Below are 26,019 nucleotides of genomic sequence, written 5' to 3'. Positions count from 1 at the left end.
AACATGACGTGTGATTGACGTGGAATTGGAGGGTGAAGGGGACTGGACATTTAGCTCCGAAAGAGGAGACAGAAGTCTGGCGTGTCAGGACAATCTAAACCCAATCATATCTGATATCTTGTGTTTGTGGAACTATATTATCTAGAAGGAAAAGTCTCTCGGACAGAGGCTATTCTATACTGACTGCTAGTGCGTGCATAAGCGTCTATGTGTCTGCGTGTAGTGCGAGGGGCCATGGGCCTACCATGGTAACAGGAGCAGTGAATTACTTGCATGGAGACAGTGAGACCGGGCCCTTTGCTCTGCAGCTGGGAGGATGTTTACCTAAATAACTAGACAGGAATGTATTTTCGAGGAGCGGAGCAGATAACTTGAAGGCTGAATACAGTCTTGGCAGGCAAGCAGGCCGAGCCGGGCACCGCTCGCCGCGCAGGGAGTAAGGCAGAGGTCATGGATACAGAATCCAGGCTACAACTTTCAGAGGCAGAAGGCAGGAAGGCAGAAAGGCTCGATGGCAGAAATCAGGGCCTAACTCAACAGAGCCAGGAAAACGTGAAAGTGCACCATGTAAAGACGGTGGCAAGGCATACTTAGGAACTGAGTTATCGATCCATTCATGGTGCATCAGAAAGAGGACACGTTAACGTTGGACGCAAATGTATTTGCGTCTTCATAGCTGGTCATGGAGGGAAATTACATGTACTTGAAGCACGTACATGGAGCCGTTGGGGTCTACGATAGGGGACACAATTGACCATAAAATTTGAATTACCTCATTCCCTCCTTGTCCCCTACGGACCCTTCATGATATATCGATCCTCATTAGTCTATTTATTTGTTCATTTAACACCATTTGCTCTTCCTTTTTCAGGCGGGATTTAGAACATGGACTTGGATGAGGAATGCATGATGTGGCGCACAAGCCGCAAATCGCTGGCCCACACTGGATACATAGGCAGCAACTGAATACTACGAGAAGGGCTATTCCGAGGAAGGATAGGACTTTCCAACCCCAGGCTGACAACACGCTCCAGAACCAACCGGACCATGTCCAGGTGCCTGGATTCTGGTGTATCTGACTTGCAATCTTATGGAGACGTGTTATAGCTCTATATACTGACGGTGCGTTTTCTGGAATGAAAACACAGCAACTCGATCCGATGACTCTACAAGCTCCGCCCCTATCGGCCAGGATGACGTCAAGAACAAGACGATTTTGAAGGACAACAAATCTCATAGCAGACTGTTCCTCGGTTAAGTTGCCTAGGGCGGAAGTAGTTTCATTCACTACTGCTTCGAGGGTTCTGGTCAAGTGACGTATTGATTTGCTGTTGAAGATAGCTCCTAAATAGGGAAAGAAACCTTTATTGAAATATGTGTATTTTTCCCATGCCGTTTCAGTATAGTCGACAATCGGGAGATCTCTCCTGGGTCTGTTAGGCACTAGACGAGAGTTCTTATGATAATCCGGTGGAGCTAGAAAAACAGGTGGCAGTAGGAATGCAATGTAACATGTCCCATCCCAATCTAGTGGCAAACGTATATAAGCTGTCAGACCACAAATGAAATAGGAATGGCGTGTAGCTTTGAATGTAGACTTGCCTTTATCGCTAAATTCGATTACAGTATTACATTCACTATGACCTAGGTGTACTGAGCCATTCTTTCTGACACATAATTCACCTTTAACTGGTAATACTGACATAGAGGGTAAGTCTGGTCTGGTATCGGCTTGGACATTCAGAATCATGAGGTTAAGTGTATAATTACCTAATCCATATACTTCATTTTCTAGATCGGTCCCTGTCCTTTGTGGAAGACCCTCCTTGTTAGGGTAGCAGGCTTTATGCATGACTACGTTCAGATTTCCCCAGACCCAACCTCCCTGATAGATTATGGCATCAGAATCTAAAGAATTTATTAAACTAAACCATGCACCACAGGAACCATTGTGTGTAAACGGGTACGGAAAGAGGGGCAGAACTCCCTTGTATTTCTGAAAGGGGGGGAGTCGGCCACATATCCAACAATTTGTAGCGTTGCTGGTCTGATGAGAATGATGTAACATACTAATGAAGGTATTGTTGCGCAGCGCAAGTCGGTATGACAACTCGTGAGGGGGTAATTCACTGAAAGTGTGCTCGACAGTGTCGTTTGAGGAAGAATGTGCACGTGTGAAAATAGGAAGGTACATGTGGAGCAATAAACCTGCAGCAATAATCAGAAGACTCAGAAAAAACATAATCAATAATGTAACGATGCAATAGCTGCGGAGAGATTTACAATATTTCTTTTTCTTGATCTGTTTCTGTCTATCTCTCTCTCTATTGGGATCTAACTTATACATGTCAGGAACCTGTCTAACCGCTTCACCTAGGGAAGGACTTAAACAATTAAACTGTCTGACTTGCTAGATCTCAACTTTTTCTTATACTCCTTTTGAGGAGTTTTCTCTGCCAGGGGGAGTTTAGTATCAGTTTCAGTCACTGGAATGGGGCCGGGCTGAAAGTCTATCTTTGGCGGCAGTCCATGAAACTTCTTTATGTGGCTTGAGTGGAGCCACCCTTTTCGGCCCTCCACCTTCACAGCCGTCCTCGTGGTCAGCAGAACAAGTTTCGGCTCCTGCCAGCGGGGCTCCAGCAGACTCTTCCGGTCAAAGTTCCTGACGAAGACAAGGTCCCCCGGAGTAATCTCATGTGGCTTCACCTCGGTATTGTCGGGAAAGGCTGCAGCTACCTGTGAACGACAAGATTGTAGTGCAGACATCAAGGAGGCAAGGTAATCTGTCAGCATATTACAATCAACATCTGTAATTTTGCGAGGCAAAGGCGTCCCCCACATATTCGGTGGTCTGCCAAAGACCACCTCGTACGGGGATAGCCCTGTTCTTGAGTGAGCTACCATTCTCATATAAAAGAGTGCGACTGGCAATGCAACTATCCAGTCTACGCCTTTCTCGGCACAAATCTTGGCAAGACGCGTTTTCAGGGTCTGATTATGTCTCTCTACGAGACCTGCTGCTTCGGGATGTCGGACACAATGGAACTTCCACTGATATCCTAGCAGGAGTGATACCTGCTTCATAAGCTCGGACGAGAATGGCTGACCGTTATCTGAGTACACGACACGGGGCAAACCATACCGTGGGAAGAATTCACGTACCAGCTGCTTGGCAGTGGTCGGAGCAGTGTAATCTGGGACTGGATATGCTTCTGTCCATCGGGAAAGTGCACATACAACTACGAGGACATACTTGAATCCTCGACAACGTTCCATCTGGATATAATCCATCTGGAGGACTTCAAAAGGGTAATCGGGAGCATGAAATCCACCTTGCTCTACGGGAATGCCTTTACCTGGGTTGAACTGACAACAAATCATGCAAGTACGCACTTTCTGTTTTGCTGCTGCTCGTAAATGCTTATTGAACCAAAGATTTTGAATACTGTCTAACATGGCTTTTTCTCCTAAATGTGCAGGACTATGTGCTGTATTAATGATAACTTGAACCATAGAGTCGGGGAGAAACCATGTGGCTTTTCCTTTCGTCATCCATCCCTGTTCTGTCTGGATCCCTCCTAGTTCAGCCCATTTCTTGATTTCGTCTGGTGTAGCATGTGTCTGTATGTCAATTACATCTAGGGCGGGATCCCTAACTGTCATGCAATGTGTCGGTGTCGGGACTATTGTCTTTGTCATATCAGTTGTATGAGTATGAGTCTGAGCTGTATTCTTGGCTGTTCGATCTGCCAGGTCGTTACCCTGGGAAATGGTATCTGTGACTTTTGTATGTGCCTTACACTTCATGATGGCTATGGCTGAAGGCAAATGTATTGCTTCTAACAGAGCTTGAATGAGGGGTCCGTGCTGGATTTTGGCACCGTGAGAAGTTAGGAAACCTCTCTCTTGCCAGAGAACTCTGAAGTCGTGCACAACTCCAAAGGCATAACGGGAATCTGTGTATATGTTAACTTTCTTGTTTTTGGCTTGAATGCAGGCTTGGGTCAGAGCGATGAGCTCTGCTGCTTGAGCTGACAGGGTGTCAATGCGGTGTGTTTCTATGACCTCAGTTTCTGTCGTGACTGTATATGCAGCCACTAACTCTCCTGTACTTGATCTCATACATGAACCATCCACATAAAGTGTCAGGTCTGGATCTGGTAATGCGATATCTGTCAAGTCTTGTCTGGGTTTCGTCGTAATGGTAATGACTTCAACACAATCATGTGCCAAAGGGTCTGTCTCACTTAATGGCAAAAGTGTAGCAGGATTCAGTGTATTACAGCGTCTAATTTCTATGTGTGGCTGAAACAATGTCAATTCATAACCTGTCAGTCGTGCTATAGTCAAGTGCTGGGTCTGTGTTCGGTTCAAAAGAACTTCCACGGCATGTGGAACTTGTACTGTCAGTTGGTGTCCTAACACTATGGAATCACTTTGTCTAATTGCTAGAGCTGTAGCTGCTACAGATTTCAAGCACGCAGGCAGAGCCTGGGCTACTGGATCTAGTGTACTAGAAAAATAAGCACACGGTTTGTGTGAACCTGCTTGATCCTGGGTAAGTACTGACAGTGCAGTACCTTCGCGTTCTGTGACAAAAAGTGTAAAAGGTTTGCTGTAACATGGTGTCGCTAAAACAGGTGCTTGGCATAAGGCTTTCTTTAAGTCTTCAAAAGCTTGTGTATGTTCCTGAGTCCAAGGGAGGACAGTCAATGTCGCTGCCTCCTGGGTTGTCAACTGTATGAGTGGCTTGGCTAGAAATGCGTACTGGGGAATCCATTGTCTGCAGTAAGAAGTGAGGCCTATAAAGGCCCGTACCTCCTTTTGTGTCATGGGTTGTGGCATGTTTACAATTAACTGGATACGGTCAGGTGTTAGCTGTCTCCCCCCTTTGGACAGCAAGTGCCCAAGGTATACCACTTGCTGAACACAGAATTGCAGCTTCGAAGGAGACACCTTGTGTCCCTTGTCAGCCAGGAAATGCAAAACCGTCAGTGATGCTCGTTCACATTCAGGTTCGCTACGGGCGGTGATCAGTAGATCATCGACGTATTGAAGCAGGGCAGTGTCGTCAGGCATGTGAATACTGTCAAGTTGTCTTTTCAATGCTTGGCTATAGATGCTGGGGCTTTCTGTGAATCCTTGAGGTGCGCGTGCAAATTTGAAGCTTCGGCCATTTAAACAGAATCCGAAGAGATATTGGCTTTCCGGATCAATGGGGACACTAAAGAAGGCGTTCTTGAGGTCAATTACAGTAAAGAACGTTGCTTCAGAATCGATAGCAGTCAATAGAGACTAAATGTCTGGGACCACAGGATATTGTGGTACAATGCATTTATTTAGTTCTCGTAAATCGATAACTAATCGATAAACTGGGGGTGCATTTGGGTCTGTACGTTTAAGAATTGGAATGATGGGGGAATTACAGAGATTTGAGTCGGTTTCCACAACCACTCCTTGTGCAATGAGCTCGTCAATGATTTTCAGTAAAGCCACTATAGCATCTGGTGGTAACTTGTATTGTCGAATGCGTGGTAGTACTACTCCTGGCTTGAGTGTAACACGATATGGAGTAATGTGCATACAACCTACATCAGTGGGGCCTTGTGCCCACAAATGTGCAGGAACATTTTGTAACCTGGAATCAATATCTCTCAACACATAGTGACCCTTAAAGTCACGCAGAAACAATCGTACTCCTTCCGGAGAACAGCAAATTACAGCTCCTAGAGCTTTCAGAGTCTTGATACCTAACAAGTTTTCTGGACATGATTTTGTGAGTAATAAATCTGTAGTACGTGTCAATGGACCAACTGCAAGGGGAAGTGGTTTCGATACTTCATTAACAATAGGCTTTCCTGAAAATCCAAGGGAAACATTCTGTGAGCCTGAGAGGGGTGCCCCTGGAACCTCGTCATGACTTATTGTCGTCCTGCTTGCCCCTGTATCAATCAAAAACTTTCTATCTTTCCCTAATACTTGACTATGTACATAAGGACCCTCTTGATCTACAGGAACCTCAATAAGAGGCAAGCCAACCTCCCTCTCTAGGCTATTTCATGTGTATCGCTGATAATCGGGGTAATCAGTTTGTGCATATTGGTACATCTGTTGTGACGCATGTTGTGTTGCGGCAATCGGTTGTGGCGGTGGTACTGCTACGGTCTTTACTGTCTGTTGTGGAGCATGCATAGGCTGTATATTCTGTGGTACTTGTTGTTGGACCTGGTCTTCTAGGTGGACGGGGTCTCTCTTTAGTTTTGCCTGTGGAGATATTGTGTTTCAAAACTGCACAATCGTTTATATAGTGACCTGGCTGCTTACAATAGTTGCTTGTCCCTTTAACGGGAACTGCCGAATTACTGGACTGTGTCATACCCTTTTTATTACCATCAGTTGGAACTGACTGAGCAACTAGCATTTTCATTTTTGTGTCTTTCATACGTCTTTGTTCGTGATCATGTTCTTCCCTAATTCTGTTCTGATGGTACTGTAACATTTGTAACATTTGTGAAGGTGTATTAGCCTGCCATGTGCTTTCGACTTTTAGTACACGGTTCTTAACCTGGGGCAGTGAATTCTCGACTAATTTGGATACAAAAAGATGCGGATATGACTCACTACTTGCTTTCAGGCCACTATTAATAATAAAACATTTCTCAAATCGGGAATAAAAATCACTGGTGTCTTCATCGGGTTTCTGTTTGCAGGCTGAGATTGCATCCCAGTCCTCCTTTTTAGTTGCTAACAAACGTGGCAAAACCTGTACTAACAATCCTGGTAATGCTTTTGTTTTATCCCCAAGACCTAAACCTGGGGTTCGAGTCGCTTCTTCATTTTCTAATGCAGCCCAATCTATCTTTTTGCCTCCCACCTCCCATTCTTTTTCTTTGAGTTTCTCGTAAATACCGGCAGGCAGTAATACTTTCAATATTTTCATAATGTCAGGATAGGTGTAATCTCCCATGAGTAACATGTCTTTAATTTCACGGTGAAAACCTGCTGGGTCTTTATCATGGCTAGGCACTATTTTCTTCATTTCCAATAATTCCATTTTAGTTATGGGCGTGTACACAAATACACGTCTAAGGGTATTATCGTCATTCCTGACTGGGTGCACTTCTCGTAAGGGATTCTGTCTGTCTATGTAATACATTTTTCTTTCTGGGGGTGGAGCTGGAACAAACTGCGGATTCAGGAAGGCACTATATCTGTGTCGATGTTCTAAAATTACTTTAATTAAGTCGGTACCTAGGCCTCTCCATTTATTCATGAGTAGCTCTATTAATATATCAGGTAGGGGACCAGGATCAGAGTGTTGGCTTTTATACAATATGAGGAGGTGCTGTATCATGTACATACCAGCTAGTCGCTGTTCGTCTGGGGAAAGACTCAAAAACGTTTGCGCTACTGCGTCATCATTATATTTATCGGAATTGTCAGCCCATTGTACTGCTGACCTGGCTAATTCTTGTTCATCCATGGAATCGAGTACATGGTACCCCATTCGTTCTTGAAGTATTTTATCGGTAGCCTGAAACAAATGTTCAGGAGTCCTCGGGTTTGACATGGCAGCGTGAAAAAGTCTCTTGCTTTCTGGGCGTATTGTTTTATTAAAGGATCTACCCTTTCCTACATATGCTATCGTTCCTTTATCTTCTGGCTCATCCTCCTCTGAGGATTTATTTGCATCTGATTCTGCTTCCCTTTCAGCTTTCTCTTTTGCATGGAATACTACTACTTCTTTACGGATTTTTCTCGACATGGACTCTATACATTTTAGTTTATCATGTTTTCCGTCTGAAATATTCTGACTCCATGTAGTTAGTACCTCCATCTATTCTTTATTTACACCAGGCCGGTCTCGTTCTCTTATGAAACAGTTTATGAGGAATCTTAATAGTAGACTTTGAATGTCTACTTTCTGATACGCCATGGCCTCCTGAATACATTCCTGACCCTCCCCCGTCTGAACAAAATGATATATCCTGTCTAAATTATCTATCATTCCTGGAAACAGAACTAAAAAGTCTGCAGCACGTCTTATACGTATTGAGGCTAATAACATGCAACCATCTCTGCCTGGTATGGGATCATATCTACAGTCTGTGATAAGTTCTTTAAGCTTGTCACTTGTAATCGGTTTCGGAATACGTTGCATTGCTAGTTCTCTAGTATTTAATCGATGTACTGGTGGCGGGGTATGGTAACCTCCTAATGCACCTCCTGAAGCGGAGGCTTGGGCATGATCTATCGGTGGCGGCGGTAACGGAATTCCAAAATGATTAGGCGGATTATTAGGGGGTGTAGGAAGTGGTGGAGGATTATTAGGGGGTGCAGGAAGTGGTGGAGGATTATTAGGGGGTTGACGATCAGCGGGTGGTATATGTGCAGGCGGAACATTGGTATATTCGGGAGCTACGTCGTCTAAATAGGAAGAAAGGAAAATGTCTGCTGCGGTCTTGTGACGTAATTTAGTCGGAACCAATGGAGGGGGCAGGTTTTTCGGTGTTTCCGGGGTCTCCTTGGGCAGGCCCTCGGCCAGGACTGGATACAGTCCTGTCATAATGGCATTACTCTTTCTGTCGTTTTGTTCTATTCTGACTCGTTCCCCTTCTTCTAGTAGTTCTTTTTCTTTGGCTTTTTCGGAATCCTCTTTACTTTTCTCTGCTTTTCTGAGCGCTTTCTCTGTTCGTCTATGTGATTCTTTACGCCATAATTCAATGGCATCTTTCTGTGACTGTCTGGCTTTCTTTTTCCATAATGCTTCCTCTACTCTCATGATGCACTCGGCATCCCATGTTCCCGTGGCGGGCCATCTCTGATTCTCTGCTAAATCCTTGGTGTAGTCCACCCACAAGTCGAGGTATAATACGGCATCTAAGCCGTGCTTGTGGTACATAAAATGTCCGGGAGTGTCCCTGGGTGGGATGGGGACAGATTCATCGAGTATCCCTTTTCTAGTTCCTATCTGTCTTAGTTTGGAGAATAAAGGCATTTTGAACCTTGATACTTGATACTTACTCGAACTTGAACACAATTAATACAATAAACACAGTAATGAAGATCAAACAATCACTCATACCACGACATTAAAACACATTTAAACATTTCGAAAACGAACAACAATAACTAGAATAAAACTAGATAACTGCATACTGGATATACTGCTAAACAGTACAGATACACCGCTAAAACAGTGCAGACCGGGTCTGTGTACCCAAACCCGTCTTGACCGGACACAAATTAATGCACCCGTCTAGATGCGTCCCCAGCAAAGGTACTCACCGGGAAGCACGGAACGGAAGGCCTCGGAAACTCGACACTGGACTCGACCTGGACTGGACTTGACTAGACTCGTGACGTAGGTACTTCGGAACTGGTGGGCCTCTAGACACCTCGGACCTTGCTCTCTCGGCTGGGCTCTGGTCGGGATCCTCCGCACTCCTCACCGCCTCGTCTGGGTGTCGATCGCAGTCTCAGTCACCTCCGTTGGCCGGAAGGAGATACAGGAAATCCTGCGGGTACGCGTAATTGTCCGTCGCGGCTGTGGCAGGGGGCTAGGCCTGCAACGCACCACCGGCGTGTAAGGTGGGGGAGGGGTCCCTATTCGGGCGCCAAATTATGTGGTAAATAAAAGTTTACCTATGCGGAATTTATGCGGTAAAGTTCAATAAAATAGCTCAATCCAAAATGAAAGGCAGAGTCCGTGGTATCTGAGTTTTATAAGGGTTTTATTCCATATAATGGAATGGTTCGAACCAGGTATCATGTTCCATCACCACGAAGGTTCAGGAAGGGATAGACAATGCTTTATTGACAGAGTACAATATATATAGTTAATGCATATAATGGTGATGGATACAAAAAGGCGTAACAGCTGAGAGAAACGAGATAAGAACACATGTACGTAACAGAAGGCGTGCACAAGGGCGTACACGGAGGTGTGTGCTAGAGACGTCATATGAAAGTGTCATAAGTGGGTGGATTCATAGAGGAATCCTGCAGTGTCAGCAGAAATATATGGCTGGATGCGCGCGCAGGCAACATGACGTGTGATTGACGTGGAATTGGAGGGTGAAGGGGACTTGACATTTAGCTCCGAAAGAGGAGACAGAAGTCTGGCGTGTCAGGACAATCTAAACCAAATCATATCTGATATCTTGTGTTTGTGGAACTATATTATCTAGAAGGAAAAGTCTCTCGGACAGAGGCTATTCTATACTGACTGCTAGTGCGTGCATAAGCGTCTATGTGTCTGCGTGTAGTGCGAGGGGCCATGGGCCTACCATGGTAACAGGAGCAGTGAATTACTTGCATGGAGACAGTGAGACCGGGCCCTTTGCTCTGCAGCTGGGAGGATGTTTACCTAAATAACTAGACAGGAATGTATTTTCGAGGAGCGGAGCAGATAACTTGAAGGCTGAATATAGTCTTGGCAGGCAAGCAGGCCGAGCCGGGCACCGCTCGCCGTGCAGGGAGTAAGGCAGAGGTCATGGATACAGAATCCAGGCTACAACTTTCAGAGGCAGAAGGCAGGAAGGCAGAAAGGCTCGATGGCAGAAATCAGGGCCTAACTCAACAGAGCCAGGAAAACGTGAAAGTGCACCATGTAAAGACGGTGGCAAGGCATACTTAGGAACTGAGTTATCGATCCATTCATGGTGCATCAGAAAGAGGACATGTTAACGTTGGACGCAAATGTATTTGCGTCTTCATAGCTGGTCATGGAGGGAAATTACATGTACTTGAAGCACGTACATGGAGCCGTTGGGGTCTACGATAGGGGACACAATTGACCATAAAATTTGAATTACCTCAAGACAACAGCTTTTGTTGTGCAACTGATATTTTCATGTTAGAACAAGAACTAATAATACTCCTGGATCTGAATAGCCAAAGAAGAGGCATAATATAAAACTCAATCAAATGTGTTTTTCAAAGCTGCCCACATCAAGAGCATTGGCATGCCTCAGGCAATGACCACTGTATTGAAACATTTTCTTGCTGTATTTTCAGGGCTTATGTCCTACCTATACAGAGTAGTAAAATGCCTTGATTTTCAGACAGAATCAATCACCACTCGAAGTTTGATATGGAGTAAATGCCTTGGTGTAAAACCCAAGGCTGCCACCATAGTGTATAAATGACCTCATTCTCCCCCGGGAGATTTGAAGGATCTACTGCAAATGCCTGGAGTACCTTTGCAAAGAAAGTAAACATTTTTTTTCTTTTTTTTTTTTAATGAGGAGCTACTTTTCTGCCTCGCTTACACTAGAATCAATGTCATGTCATGTCATGTCAAGATTTTGGTCAAAGTACACAAGACTCCTTTTCTTGTGCAATTCAATTTTTTATTTTATTTTGATATGGGACTGCAACAGCGGTCCACAAAAGTACACAAATAGATTAAAAAGATACTTTATATACAATACAAGATTCTTCAATTTCCAACCATCAGATATAACATCGTACAAAATGGAATTTAAAATTAACTAATAAATAGCCAGAAATTCAATTCTCAAGGCAGCCCTAAGGGTGCCCTCAACCACCCAACAGAGGGAATTACCCCACCTCAGGACCGTTGCCAAAGATAAAATATACGAAGAGACTATACCAAACTCCAGACGTAAAACATGTGGGGCAGCCAGACAGTTTAGATTACAAAGTTGGCGCAGAATTCGGCCTTCAGCCTTATCGAATGGAAGCGAGTGATTCATATCCAGAACCTCAGCAGCGTATGTTAATGAAGGGGGAATTTTAACCTTAAAAACTGACAAAACATGACTGAAGTGGCGTCTCCCACAAGTGTTATAGAATCTATTTAAAGCACCAGATTGGGAGACAGCCTTACTAATACAAAGTTTATTATGTAAATGTAAAATGTAAATGTATTGCGATTTATATAGCGCACGTATCACCCGAAGGCATCAAGGCGCTTGCCTTGGGAACCCGTCCTGGTATTCCCCTGTGAGATAACCCCAGCAGGGAATTCACAAGGTGAAAGCCAGGCATCCCGCCGCGAGGGGCCGTAGTGGAGATTAAGCAAGCTATTGCCCAGAGTCGCAGAGTGTGAACCCGTGAGTCGAGTAGGCACCGGAACGAGAATTATCGAGTCCGTGGAATTTTTGAGTCCAAGACCCGCCGAGGCGGGGAATTGAACCCTGGTCCAGGAACGATGTCAGCTTCCGGGTCTGCTGCCTCTAACCCCTGAGCCACACTTCTCCACGAAGATCACACCCTGTTTTTGAAAAGACCTTCCCCAAGTATAAGTACGAGTTAACCAATTCCAGTTCCTCAGACCCCAAAGACCACTTGAAATGTTTCTTTGTTCTAAGCCCTTTCTTGCAGAAAACCAGGATTTTGCTTTTGGCAATGTTAATTTTCTAAAAGTGGCATTCTGAATATTTAGTTAGGGCATCCAGATGACGTTGCAAACCAATGGGCGTTAAGTCAAAAATTGCAACGTCATCTGCATATAGTAAAGAGACAACGGACATAGTACCAATTCTGGGGGCATCCCCCCTCACTGAGTTCAGAACGCCGGGGCGATCAGATATATACAAAGAAAACAAAAGCGGGGCCTACAGGCAACCCTGCTTAAGCCCATTATATGTTTTAATCTTGCACGAGTATCAGAACTGTCCTATACCATATTAAGCGACCAGGAAAGAGTAACAGTCATTGGAGACTGGTAACAAAGTAGTATGTAGGTGGAAGACTGCTGGAATACTCATTTGGGACTAGAGCTTCTCACCAGCTATACTTCCCTCTGCATTTCCTTGATATTGGAAAGTTATGGGGCGGTACCATAGACCGCAATTGAAAATTTCTGCTTCTTTCAGTGTTGGTTCACACTCGCTTAACTGGTGGTGTATGCCGCCTCATCCTATATCTGTACCTGAACAGGAGTTGGACAATCACTTGAGAGAGGGCATTGTTCAAAAATTGCAACGTCATCGCATATAGTAAAGAGCCAACGGACGTCGTACCAATTCTGGGGGCATCCCCCCTCACTGAGTTCAGAACGCTGGAGAGATCAGATTTATACAAAGAAAACAAAAGCGAGGCCAACAGGGAACCCTGCTTAAGCCCATCATATGTTTTAATCTTGCACAATACCCCAACAAACCTCCCATCAAACTTTGGCACCAGGTGTCTGTATGTAGTTCCATAATGAGACCCAAAAGATGATGTGGTATACCAAGGTGGGAGAGCTTTCTTCACAGCATTTGGCGATCCACTTTGTCAAACGCCGCGGGAAATCAATAACTGCTGTATAAACTGGCATACTTTGTGAAAAAACTTTTGTATCCACAATGGTCTGAACTACCGCAATATTGTCCAGGGTACCATGGTTCTTTCTAAAACCTGCTTGTTCTAGTCATGGGCCCATTGCTGCATTGCCTGCCTTTTCTTGTGCATAGATGATCATGGCATGCATGGGGATCTTGGAATAGGATCAGTTGAATCCCCATAAGATATCAAAGGACATTTAGAAATAGATTGGGTGGGGCTGATATGAAAGTCACCTCGCAAGGATGTTAGTTTAACTCTGCAGTGCAACCCTTCACTCAAAGGAGTCATGAGAGACATGTCGCCCAGAAATGCAGCAAGGCTGAGAGGAGTGCTTAACCTCTCCCTGAAATAAAAGGTGCGACCGTGCCCAGAATGAACGCCTAAATGACCAAACAAGACCACGATTCCTAGCTGGGTTGTTGGACTCGATCAGATAGAAAAACTGTTTCGCGAATGTGAAAAATTTGATCCACAGAGGAGCCTTAAGCCCATGGGAATGGACTGCATCTAGCTGGACCTTCGTACGAGGATCTGTTCAGAAACCACTATCAGGAAACATAGGAAAGATAACTGTCAGCCTATGGTGTTCACCCACCCAGACAATACTAACAACTAATTGATTAACCCTGTGTGAGTCACTTCCACAAGAGGGGAATTTACCTAGATACAGTGCCTAAATTCCACGATGGCCAATAAAAGTCTCACTATTGTACCCCATTTCTAAGCTCCAGCACCAAGCTGTTGACACATATCCTTCTGCTTTATATCATTAACCTTACTTTGCATAAACAACAAGATATTACTTCAGAAACTCCTCTGACAGTTGTACGGAGTACACGGATTTCCCTTGCAAGACACAGTTTAAGCATGCAAGTGAACTACTGCAAACAGCTTATAGCACATTGGGAATGGTGTGTGAATCCAGAGGATTCCCTAGACAGAGAAATAAAGAAAAACTTGCTACAGTAAATAAAGGGCAAGTTAAGGGGCCCATTTATAGAGAATGTTTGAGCCAAACCAGGGTGAGACTGTGTACCCACATATACAAGGCAGCAGCCCCACACATTTTTGGTTTTATAAACTTTGAGAAACAGTTTCCAAACTTTTGATTTGGTGGCTGAACTTCACACAACAAGAATAGGAGAACGAGGAATAAGGTATTCTGCAGCTGCATTTCACTGTAAATAAACAGTCACGTTTTGCAGCTACTGTTATTTTGTTGTACAATAAGAGTGTATCCTCTTTGGGCGTCAGAGACCTTTTGGTCTTTGAATACGCATGACACCTCCCTGTGGCAAGCTGGTTCCCTTTTCCCCAAGATAAATCACTTGTCCAGGTTTATGTTAAGGATGGTTTTGCTTTTGTCTCTTGAGTTCGGAATGTAGTTTATCCTACCAATTCTCAGCTACTGCTTTACTTGGAAGGATTACATGCAATGGCACATGTTGGATGACAGTAGGGAAATAGCGTTGTGAATGAAGTGGATGGACAGCTATAAATGGGGCAGCAGACCTGAGCTTATAGAATGAGTGGTAAGTGAATTCATGCAATAACCTCAGTACGACAAAAGGAAGGATTTGATGGATATAACAAGGATTACGTTTAGGACCTATGGCAGTGGAGAATTAGGCGCTGGGAACTATGTATATGCATTGTATTGCTTATTATAAAATTGTGCTTAAGGCAAATTAGAATACAAATAGAATTTAAAAAACAGCTATTCCCATTTCAAGTGGCAATGATTTTGAAAAGCAGAGCTTCAAAGTGACAGGCATGTTAACATCACAGCATCCTGATCAGTGACTCTTTCTGAGTTATCTTCTATTCAAAATCTACAACATTTCAGAATCCTCAGTGATTAAGAGGACGGCAAGGGGAAAGGCTCATCATAAAAACACTTTAGTGTTAATATTGAATTTCCCACTGCGGTGCCTGCACAGGCACCTGTATCCACATGCTCAATACAGGAGGCCAATAACATTGCCAAATCTGACAAATTTTGTAACAGCATGACATTCTAAAGGATATTAAAAGCATAAAAGCATACCAAGGGTAGAGCATCTACAGTCTTTTGATGAAATGTTATTTGTTAACCACTCAAAAGATTCACCTTTTAAAGTCCAAACCAGTATTCATTTTATATTCTTAGAATTTCATGAACAGAGCCAACCTCACTAATATCAGTCTGAAGTTTGAAAAAATTTGCATCATAGCCTGAATGTTATGGACTTGTTGATGCTGAGGAATGGCTCAGAAAAGCACCATATCCAGGATGGCTCCAATGACGGGGAGCCATTGTTAAGGAGTCAGGTGTAACTTCGGCATGTTGATGTAAAACCCAAACAATGTCATCAGGTAGTCTGGAGGTGGTTTATGATTGTATGAGGTGTGCCAACCTCCAACAGCCAGTTGTCGAGGTATGGGAAGACTAGTATTCACATCCTCTGTAGATAGGCTGCAACCACCATCATCATCTCTGTAAAAACCCAAGATGCACTGGTAAGGCCAAACGGGAGCAAAGTGAACTGAAAGTGCGCCTGGCCTACCTGAAACTGCAGGTAAAGTCCAGCATCACCATCCAGACTCCTGGATCCAGGAGCTAAAGATCTTGGGTCAGTTGAGCATTTTCAAATTGTCCTTCCGGAGCAAGAATTTCAGGAGCAAAGGTACAGGATAGGGCAGAGGTCCCAGTCTTATTCTGCACCAGAAAGTAACGAGAATAACAACCAGCCCTGATTTGTGATGTCAGAACCCTCTGTATTGTTCCCTTGAACAAGAGAGCTTAAACTTTTCCTTTCAGTATCGACAAGTGGTTGTTCAGGAGGTTTAGTGGTGTGGGTGGTACATCCGGGGGAAGGGGGGGAGGGGGGAGTCGTACAACAGAAAGGGTAGTGAATATCTATTCTGCATAATCTGGAGCATCCATTAATCAGACTTTTGTCCTCCAGCATAGGAGAAGAAAGGTGATGATATCCCCTATTTGCCAATTGTGCGTCACCTACAGATAAATTAAAGTGGTTTTGTGGTGGGGCGTGGCCTAGCTCTTTAGCTCTCGGCTGGCTGTCTTGCCATCAAATCCTTCAATAACCCTGAAGTCTGAGCCACAATATCAGCCCAGACCACCGCGTTGCACCTATTAAGTCGTGGTGCTTAGAGTCATGACAGCCGTCCGGAATTAAGATCTAATGGAGGCGCTGTGAGCGTGGCCTTGCTGGGCCCGAGCTGTAGCAGTGAGCTGTCAAGTAGCGGCTCGAGAAGGAGTGAGACTGGGGTCGGAGGCAGGTTGGAGACCTGCAGTCCGTGAACTCTGGGACGCACGATCGCCCTGGTTTCCCCTTTTGGTGGCAGTGGCCCTGACAATGACATCCGGTGGTGGGAAGGGCCCCTCGGTTGGGGCCTAGCCATGGCAGCGAGAGATTCGCGCTCCATTTGTGGCAGAGGCGTGTGCTGCTGATCAGTCTGGAGGCGAGGCGGCCTTATCATAGGCAAAACCCAGGGAAGCTTAAGGGCTGCGAGTGTGGCACCGCTGAAATGCAGGATCCAGCAGAATATCGGAGCGGTCGATTTTGGTGGGAACCTGCGCTGCCAGCGAAACAACATTCTTGACCCCCCTCTCTTGATGTGTTGGTAAAAGGGCAAGGGGGATTGCGGGGAAGCCTAGGCGACCTAGAGGTCGTAACGGGCCTCTATTGTTCAACCCTGGGATCTGGGCGTGGAGGGCCCCCCCCACCATGGGACGGTGGAACTTGCCTGGATGACCCGGCTTGTCCCCCACGTAGAGGATGGAAAAACAGGGAACTGGGAATACTGTTGTGGACCTGAGGTTGTGTTTGCATTATTGTAGCACGGCAGCTTTGACAGAGTCGGAAGCCTTGTCTACGCCTTGGGGTGACCACGCCAGAGGGAACTGGCAGCACAGAGGGGGCTCCCTTTCATGCGGGAGGGGTCTGACGTGCACAGTGAAGGTGAGCTAGACAGACTCTCTTTGATGCGCGTGCCGCCTTGGACAAATCCAGAGGTACCCACCAATGCTGAACAGGGTGTACAACATTGGCTGAGAACTGTGACATGGCGGGTGCGTGGTATTCGCGTAGGACTATGGACCATGGCCAAGGTGGACCCACTATTGCATGAGGCACACCACGTTTAAACCAGATGTGGGCTGGGTCTCATACACATGGCTGAGACTTGTGAACCTCTGGGTTTACTGGATTGGAGTCGGCCTTCTCAGAAAAGGGGTGACCAGGGATCCGATAACAGGAGCGCGGCCTGATTGACATGGTTTCAGTGCAGGGAGGGAGGGGATCCACGGCTTGTCTCAGGGCTGGACTCGGTTGTCCACCAACATGGGCAAGGATTAAGTCACCCGAGCAGGGGCACCCAACACCTTCATGCAATATACTACGCAGCGTATAACGCATCAAACTACTGCCACTGATGATGAGGATGATGAGGGGGATGCAGAGCTGTCACGGGCAGAATTATTGGCTGCCATACAAGGTTCCAGAAAGGCACTCAAAGCCCGGATTGATGCAGTCTCTGTTGATGTTAACCTCCTGCGGGTGGACCTCCGCAAAGTATCGGATAAGATCAATGTGGTTGAAGAGGAAGCATTCGGCCTCAAGGGGGAAGTATCCGCTCTGAAAAAGCAAGTGTCGCCACTATCCACCTCAACAAAAGCTCTGGAGTGCTGTGGGGAAGACGCGGAGGGCCGAGCTCAACGGAGCAACATTCCCATTTTGGACTTTCCTGAGAATGCAGAGGGGAGGTTCGTGGAGTTTTTTCTGGAGCAGTGGATCAGGACCCAGCTGTGTCGGGGGGGGGGGGGGCATATGGGACACGCTTGTCATCCAGAGAGCGCATAGGGCACTGGTGCCCTCTCCATCCTGGGCCCCCACACCACTCCTGCGGGCGTTCATCGCGAAAAAATCCTGAACTATAGAGATAGGGATTGCATTCTCTGGGTCACCAGAGAACAACAAGACCTCTTCTTTGAAAATAGTAACATTCCATTTATCCTGATTATACCAAGCAAGTGCAGGAGCAACAGAAGTCGCTCCTAGGTGTTAAAAGGAAACTGAAAGACCTGCACCGGCAATACATGCTACTGTACCATACGAAGCTCAAGGTCTTGGTCCAAGGTAAGGTGCACTTCTTTGAGAAGCTGAGGAGGTGTGGGAATGGCTGGAGATAAGGGGGTGCACTTCTTCCACTGTCTCGGAACTAGAAATGGGGTACCAGGACCCTGTAAGGAACACAAATCAGGGGAAGTGAAGGAGGGCCACTTGTAGACGACATAGCCCAGGACAAAAGGATCAGGGTCGGAAGTGATGGCACATTACATATGAGTGCAGACTATTTATCGGCCCCAGAGGCAGGTGTACTGTTAACCCGGACAATGTTGACCTGTCACAATGGCAAAATGCATCGGTGGATGTGGTCCCAGAAACGATGCTTGCCCAAGAAGGTGGACTCCGGGGGGGGAGGGGGGGGGGGGTTGGAATGGGGCGGGGGTATTTGAGTGCTGCTGGCTGGGGCTGGCCTGGGGACACTCTATCAATAGACAAAATAGACAGAGACGGAAGCAATCTATGGCTCTGTAAGGGTCAGTGCTTGCTGCAGGCTCAGGTGTGGCCCTGAGCAATAATGTTGTTTGCTCCTATTTGGTGACTGCTGACTTCATAGCATGGGTCACACATACTTGATGAGGATAAAATTCGGGGTGTCAGGGCTGGGGGCCTCAGAGTTCTCCATAGAGGGTGGCTTGAGAGTGTTTGCCCCAGTTGGGCTATACAGGGTGATGCGTGTGGCCTGGCACAACATCAGGCGAGGCATTTCTGAGCAGATTGTTGTTTGCAAAATGTCCGTGGGTGGGGGTTGGGGGTTATTAGTTCAATTGTGTGGCTCGTTCAGAAGGTGTGCACTGTAGTTGCCTATGTACGGGTGGACAGGGTTCTGCCGTGTTTATATCTAGGACCCTAATTCGATATCCCCGATTTATACCCTTGTGAGGTTATAATCACTATTATCCTGTAAAAGGCATAAGAATCAGATCCATATTCAAGTAATAGCCCATGCAGTCCAAAGCACAGCACGGCTACTCCCATCGACTCCTAGAAAGCACAATGCGTTCTTTAAACAAACCAAGCCTCCAGCAGCCCGGGGAATCCTCCCTGCTTTTGTTTTGATTTGAACAAGAACTCCTGAAGTCCAGAAAGAACTGTTAGTTCTTAGTGCCGTCCTATGTCCAACCTTACGTCAAACCCGGCACCTTCCAGGTATAAAATACCAACAGTTGTGTGGTGACGGCTTCAATAAACAGACGGAGCCGTCACATATGAGAGCAGAAGTCTTTATTCAGCTCAAGCATAACACCTGCAACCTCAGCCACAGCCTCTCCGTAACGCTGTCTCCCTCAGAGTCCCCGGCGCTCGCCTTGGAACGCTGGTCGCGGTGACATTCTAAGTGATGTCACCGCGAGCAGCACCATCACACGCGGAGCAGCCGGGGGGGGGGGGGGGGGGCAAAGAGGGAGATACCACACATCCCCCTTCCCTGCAGAAATAGAAAACATTAGATAAAACAATGTGCAGAAACCAGGAGAAGGTTAGGACCTAAACTTTAGGTAGAGTGGCAACAGTTACATCATCACATATTGATCAAAACGCCTGGGAGGTCTGGTCACTCTCCTGTCGGGCCTGTGGCCTGGATGAGAAACACCTGACGGTCTCCTGACAGTGAAACCGCTAACCTTCCTAGGACCACTCTCCCCCCCCCCTTGCACCTTCTGGGACCTCTACAGGAGGGTGGTACTTTACAACTCTCCCTACGTTCCATATTCTCCCTTCTTGGGTTTTGACTGCATTCTTGAAGAGCTTAGTGATTTTCGTGGGGCTGCTGTACTCTGACCAGCTTGCCTTCCCTGTGGGAGCTTTGATCTTGATATTGTCACCTACTTTGAACTCAACCTCCCGTGTGGCCTTGCGTTGGTCGTAACCTTCCTTCCTCGCCTTCATGGCTTGTTCATGTTTCTTCAGGCTTTCCTTTTCTTTGGTTCGGTCCGACCACCCCTTATGCCATTCCATCCACCCCGGGGCAAGCTTAGTGTTGGGTGTCCTTGCGCGGAGCAATTCGAACGGGGTGACGCCCGTGGTCTGATGCAGCGTGAACCTGTATGCTTCCAGACGCCTCCACAACTCTTCTTTCCAGCTTATACCACTTGCTTTGGCCAGCTGGATGCTCTCCTTGATGGTTTTGTTAAAGCGTTCGACCATGCCATTGGTTTCTGGGTGGTATAGCGCGCATCACTTGTGCCTGATGCCTCTTTCTTCTAGGAAGTCTTCCATCTCTTTTGAGCATAGTTGCACTCCGTTGTCGGTGAGGATGTTGCTTGGGAGCCCCTCTCGGATGAATACCTCCTGCAAGAATCCGATGACAGTTTTGGTCGTGACTTCACTGACGAGTTTTATCTCTGGCCACCGAGAATACAGATCTACGAGCACTAGAATGTAAGGCGTTCGCAGCTCCCCAGTCATAGGGCCCACGATGTCCAAAGCCAACTCGTCCCAAGGTCCTGACGGGGGCGGCCTACATACCATGGGTGGTGACTGTTGCTTCAAGATCTTGTCACTGTTACAGCACGGGATGCACTCTCTGATTCTCCTTTCGGTGACCAGGTCCATGTTCGGCCACCAGTAGCTTTCCCTGAGCCTTTGCTTGGTCTTTGTGATACCTAAGTGCCCTTCGTGAGCTATCTCGACCAGGTTGTCTCTCACAGTTGCTGGTGGCACGAGTCTTGTTCCCCTGAACAGGCATCCGTCAACAATGGTTAACTCGTCCTTAACAGCCTGGAAAGGCCGCAGGTCTTCATCACGTTTGTCCCCGTGCTTCCATCCATCTCTCACTCTTCTGCAAACTTCTTCCATGGTCTTGTCCTCTTCTTGTGCCTTTCTCCACGTTTCTACACCCAACGCCTTCTGGATGGTGCAGACATTCTCACCCATGAATCCTTCTTCATCTTCATCTGTTCTGTCTCGCATTTCACTTGCTTCTACATCGCTGACAAGCCTGGACAGGCAGTCAGCTGCAAGGTTTTGTGTTCCTGGGACATACTCGACATTGAATGTGTACTCCTGGAGACTGACCACCCAACGCCTTATCCTACTGGAGATGGCATCCAAACCCTTCTTGCTGAACACTTCTACCAGCGGTTTGTGGTCGGTTCGGAGTGTGAACTGCGTACCCCACAGGAAGTCTCTGAATTTGCCTACTGCCCAGGACACCGCCAATGCCTCCTTTTCAATGACTGAGTAGTTCTCAGATTTTTGGAGTGACCTTGAGGCGAAGGCCACGGTTTCTTCTCCTTCCACACCTTTCTGGGTAAGGACCGCTCCCAACCCCTTTGCACTAGCATCAGTGGTGAGGATCGTTGCCCGGCCGGGCATGTAAGACCTCAAACTAGGGGCTTCCGCAAGAGCTCTCCTTACATCCTCAAACTCGCTCTGGCATTCTTGGCTCCATCTGAATTCGCTTTCTTTCTTCAGCAACAGCCTGATGGCATAAGTCCTGCCTGCCAAGTTTCTGATGAACTTTCCATAAAACTCCAGCATCCCCATGAATGATTTGATCTCGTCTTTGTTCATGGGGGGTGGCAGATTCACAATGGTGTCCTGGAGCTCGACCTTGGGACGTATGCCTTCTGCTGTAATCTTGTGACCCAGGAAATCCAACTCGGCACAGCTAAAGACACATTTGTTCTTCTTCACGGTAAGACCCTGGGACAAAAACCTCCTCAGTACACATCTCAGTCTCTGATCATGCTCAACTTGGTTCTTTGCAAACACCAGCACGTCATCCTGGTAACACATGACGCCAGGGATGCCTTTCAGGAGGTTGCCCATGATTCTTTGGAAGACGGCTGCCGCCGAGACTAGGCCGAAAGGCATCCTCTTGAACTTGTAAGCACCCATGGGTGTCACAAAAGCGGTGAGTTCTTGAGACTCCTCGTGAAGTTTTATCTGGAAATAGGCCGAGGTGAGATCGAGGGTGGAAAACACCTTGGCACCCTCTAGCATGCTCATCATTTGGGTGATGTTAGGCAAGGGGTATCGGTCAAAGACGACCTCTTTGTTGAGTGCCCTCAAATCACTGCAGAGCCGGACTGACCCGTCCTTTTTCTTCGCTGCCACGATGGGCGCCAACCGTTCGGTCGCCTCCACTGGTTCGATGACTCCAGCCTCGCACAGTTTCTCCAGTTCAGTTCTGACCTCCTCCTGAATGGCTATGGGGAGTCTTCTGACTTTTGCCACAACGGGCTTGGCATCCTTCTTCAATTTGATTTTGTGGCAGTAGTTTTTCAAACATCCAAGCCCTTCCCTAAACACCTCCTCAAATTCTCTTGTGATGTCAGCTTCACCTTCCTGTATCTCTTGTATCAAAATCTGGGGATTGCTGTTGGGATTGAGGTACACTCCTAACCCCTTTTGAGCACGCCACCCCAAAATGTTGTCCCCCACAGTGGATACATATACTTTGGAGACAGTAGACCTGTTTCTGTACTCAATTTTACTCAGGAAGTACCCTTTCATGGAGATGGGGCGCCCCGCATACCCTCCTGGTCTCAGGTCTAACCTCCTCAAGATTATCTTGCCTTTGGATACACGTGAGAACTCCTTGGCATTAATGATAGTTATTCGAGAACAAGAGTCAAACAATGCATCTAGGTCAACATCCCCAACTTTTATGGTGTCTTTAGGACTATCAACTTGTTCCTCTTCAACCTGTGCTGTAACTTCCTTACACAAAAGGTTTCTGGGACCTGGCGCCTTCAACTCTTGAACTTGCACAACAAATTCGTCGCTCACCACATTCGTTCTGTCTCTACTCTGTCTACTGGCCCCCTGCCCACTCTTGCAAAATTGCTTGAAGTGGCCCTTCTTGCCACACTTGTTACATGTGAACCTGAGGGCGGGACACTCCTTGTCGTTGGCTAGGTGCCCTTGTTTCCCACACCTGTAGCAGGTACCTTTGTATGACCCTCCCGGTCTGCTTTCCTTCTGCTCCTTGCTCACTGCCTTCTGACCCTTAACTACAGACACAGTCTCACTCTCGGTCATCACCTCACTGACATTGGTCTTGTCATTGTTCTTCTTCTCCCCTGCATCCTGCTTAATCTCCTTGACACACTGTAACATGTGCTCTACCTGCTTGGCTATGATGAGAACTTCCCTCAATGGCGGGTCATCTTTAAGCCAAAGCTCTTCACGCACTCGCTCCATCCTGCAGGTCAACACAAACTGGTCCCTAATTCTCTCCTCGCTCGCTCCCCCAAACTTGCACGTTTCAGCTAACTTCCTCAACTCAGACACAAAATCTTCTATAGATTCCCCATCCTTTTGTGCCCTCTTACCAAAATGGTACCTCTCCATAATTGTGCTAGTCTTGGGGAGGTAGTGCAAATCTAACTTCTTTAGACTAATTTCAAACTCATTCAGCCCTCTTGCCTCCTGTGCCCCTAAATCCGGGAGATGGTCTAGAACTTCCTCTCCTTCTGCGCCCAAGTAATAGGCCAGCAGTGCAACTTTTCTTTCAAGCCCCAGGTTAGGTCCACACACAGTAGCATAATTTAAAAAGACTTTTTTCCATTTTTTCCATAGGATGGTGGGGTCACCTAGGTTGGTTAGGAAGAAGGGTGGAGGGGTTACACTTTGCATGTTAAAACCACAACGGTCTAAGAGTGAGCTTAGAACCTGGCAGCCCGCACCAACCCTCTTGTAAGGCTATCGGAGAGATGGGTGACCACAACGAGCCTGTGCTAAAGTGGTATGTAAAGGGATACTACTAAAGGCCACTGACTTGCTAAGGCAAAGTATCCCTCAGGATCGAGGATACTGAACTTACAATTGGTTAATAATCAAGTTACAGCAGTACTCTTGAGTCTACATCCACGTGAATAGGTGAAAAGGACATTGAATGTGTACTGATAACTTATACAAACAGCAATATAATGGCACAATTGTTTAAATTCTCTTGCACGGCCCGTGCACCAAGGAGCTGAGACCAACTGTAGGCAGAGGTAACAAGAGTCACCACCAGTTCAGGGTGTGAAAACGCGAATATTTCTCCTACTGCCAGCACAGTTCTAAAAGAGGTGGCAAAAACTCCTTCATTCACACCCACTGCCTAGCGCTGAAACCACCAAACAGTTCTTGATGAAACCTTTTGAAGTCTCTGTCCAGTCGCATGTATTGCAACAATAACGTGTGGTGAAAATTAGCCTCGCCTGCCGTGCTGGTTCTCACACTCAGTCAGAGGTGATCGAGGAGCTGCCAAACATACGCTCGCCTGCTGCGTGGGCTTCCGCTGCAGAAGAGACTTCCCTGACGGTGAGGTGGGGCACACGGGTCTCTTGCCAGTAAACGTCTATGGAGCCTCAAAGCTTGCCGATGAATGACCATCTAACTAGGCAGCTAACTATGCGCCAGGTCCCTTCGCGCGTTGCTTTGCGCTGAGCGTGCCCTCTCCAGGTGAAATGCCTGCTACTCGGCTAACTTTCACACATGTCCTGAGGTGGTTGAGTGAGTCACGCGCTTTGCTTCCGCCTTCCTTCGCTACCATGCGGCGCTTAATTCATATGCTCATGAGGCTCGGCTTTCAAGTGAAATGTCACACGCTCTTCAGTCTGCCGCTTTGATTTCACGCTACACAGAGCAGTCAGGAAGGTCCTTTTATGCGCGCAGGGATGGCACACACTCGTTACCTACTTCAGAGGGACGAAGTTAAAAGCTGACCCGTGGTCGCTCCTTCAAATACTCCGCTGGGCTTCGTTCCTGCCGCCTCTCTCCTTTTTTCCCGTCCTATCCTCTCTCTGCGCTGCCGTCAAGGTTTCCACAGCAACACGATGCTCTTCCAGACAGCCGGCTGCAGACTCGAGTCAGCTGTTTACACCAGCGTGTTGAGGTCGCAGGAGGTCACCCTCGTCGCCAGTGTGGTGACGGCTTCAATAAACAGACGGAGCCGTCACATATGAGAGCAGAAGTCTTTATTCAGCTCAAGCATAACACCTGCGACCTCAGCCACAGCCTCTCCGTAACGCTGTCTCCCTCAGAGTCCCCGGCGCTCGCCTTGGAACGCTGGTCGCGGTGACATTCTAAGTGATGTCACCGCGAGCAACACCATCACACGCGGAGCAGCCGGGGGGGGCAAAGAGGGAGATACCACAAGTTGCCTTAAGCAAACACACGGTGGTTTGAAGCAGACCGGCCATTTACTTGCCCGAGAGCCCAGCTGATGCGAGAGCCCACGGAAGCCGCCCCTCCCGTTTGATGCACTGAGAGAGACGCTGTCTTTTTCTCCAGCCGAGAAAATCCAGCTCCGGTGTTTCCAGCCTACCCTTGCGGGTTGCTGGGAGATCGAGTCCTGAGAAAAGAGATACCAGACCTCCCACATTCTATTACCAAGGTACGGAGCTGAATGAACCCTTAAGAGAATTCTTGATGCAGATTCTTGGCAAAACAATCTTAAACAACTTAACTTAAACTGCTACTTACTAATCCCTTCCCAAGTATTAGGCTTAGTTAGAAGCACCAGTTGAGTACGTTAGTCAATGTATTTATGTATCTATATATTTTATCCATTTTAAAGTATCATATGGCTAAGAAACCATATCAATGCTTTCACAGAATTATTTCCTAATACTACTTTTACTGTACGCACTTTACT

At 46.9% G+C, this 26,019-nt stretch overlaps 1 protein-coding gene across 1 annotated transcript in view; it reads right to left on the bottom strand.

Moving 5' to 3' along the window:
• The window catches only part of ADAM17 (ADAM metallopeptidase domain 17), a 648,967-nt gene that overhangs the window by 79,322 nt on the left and 543,626 nt on the right, over nucleotides 1-26,019 (bottom strand). The window lies entirely within an intron of this gene.

Source organism: Lissotriton vulgaris, chromosome 6, assembly GCF_964263255.1.
Source record: "Lissotriton vulgaris chromosome 6, aLisVul1.2, whole genome shotgun sequence".
NCBI classification, from domain to species: Eukaryota; Metazoa; Chordata; class Amphibia; order Caudata; family Salamandridae; genus Lissotriton; species Lissotriton vulgaris.
Note: the sequence above shows the minus strand (reverse complement) of the source record. Positions and strands in the feature narration are given on the sequence as shown.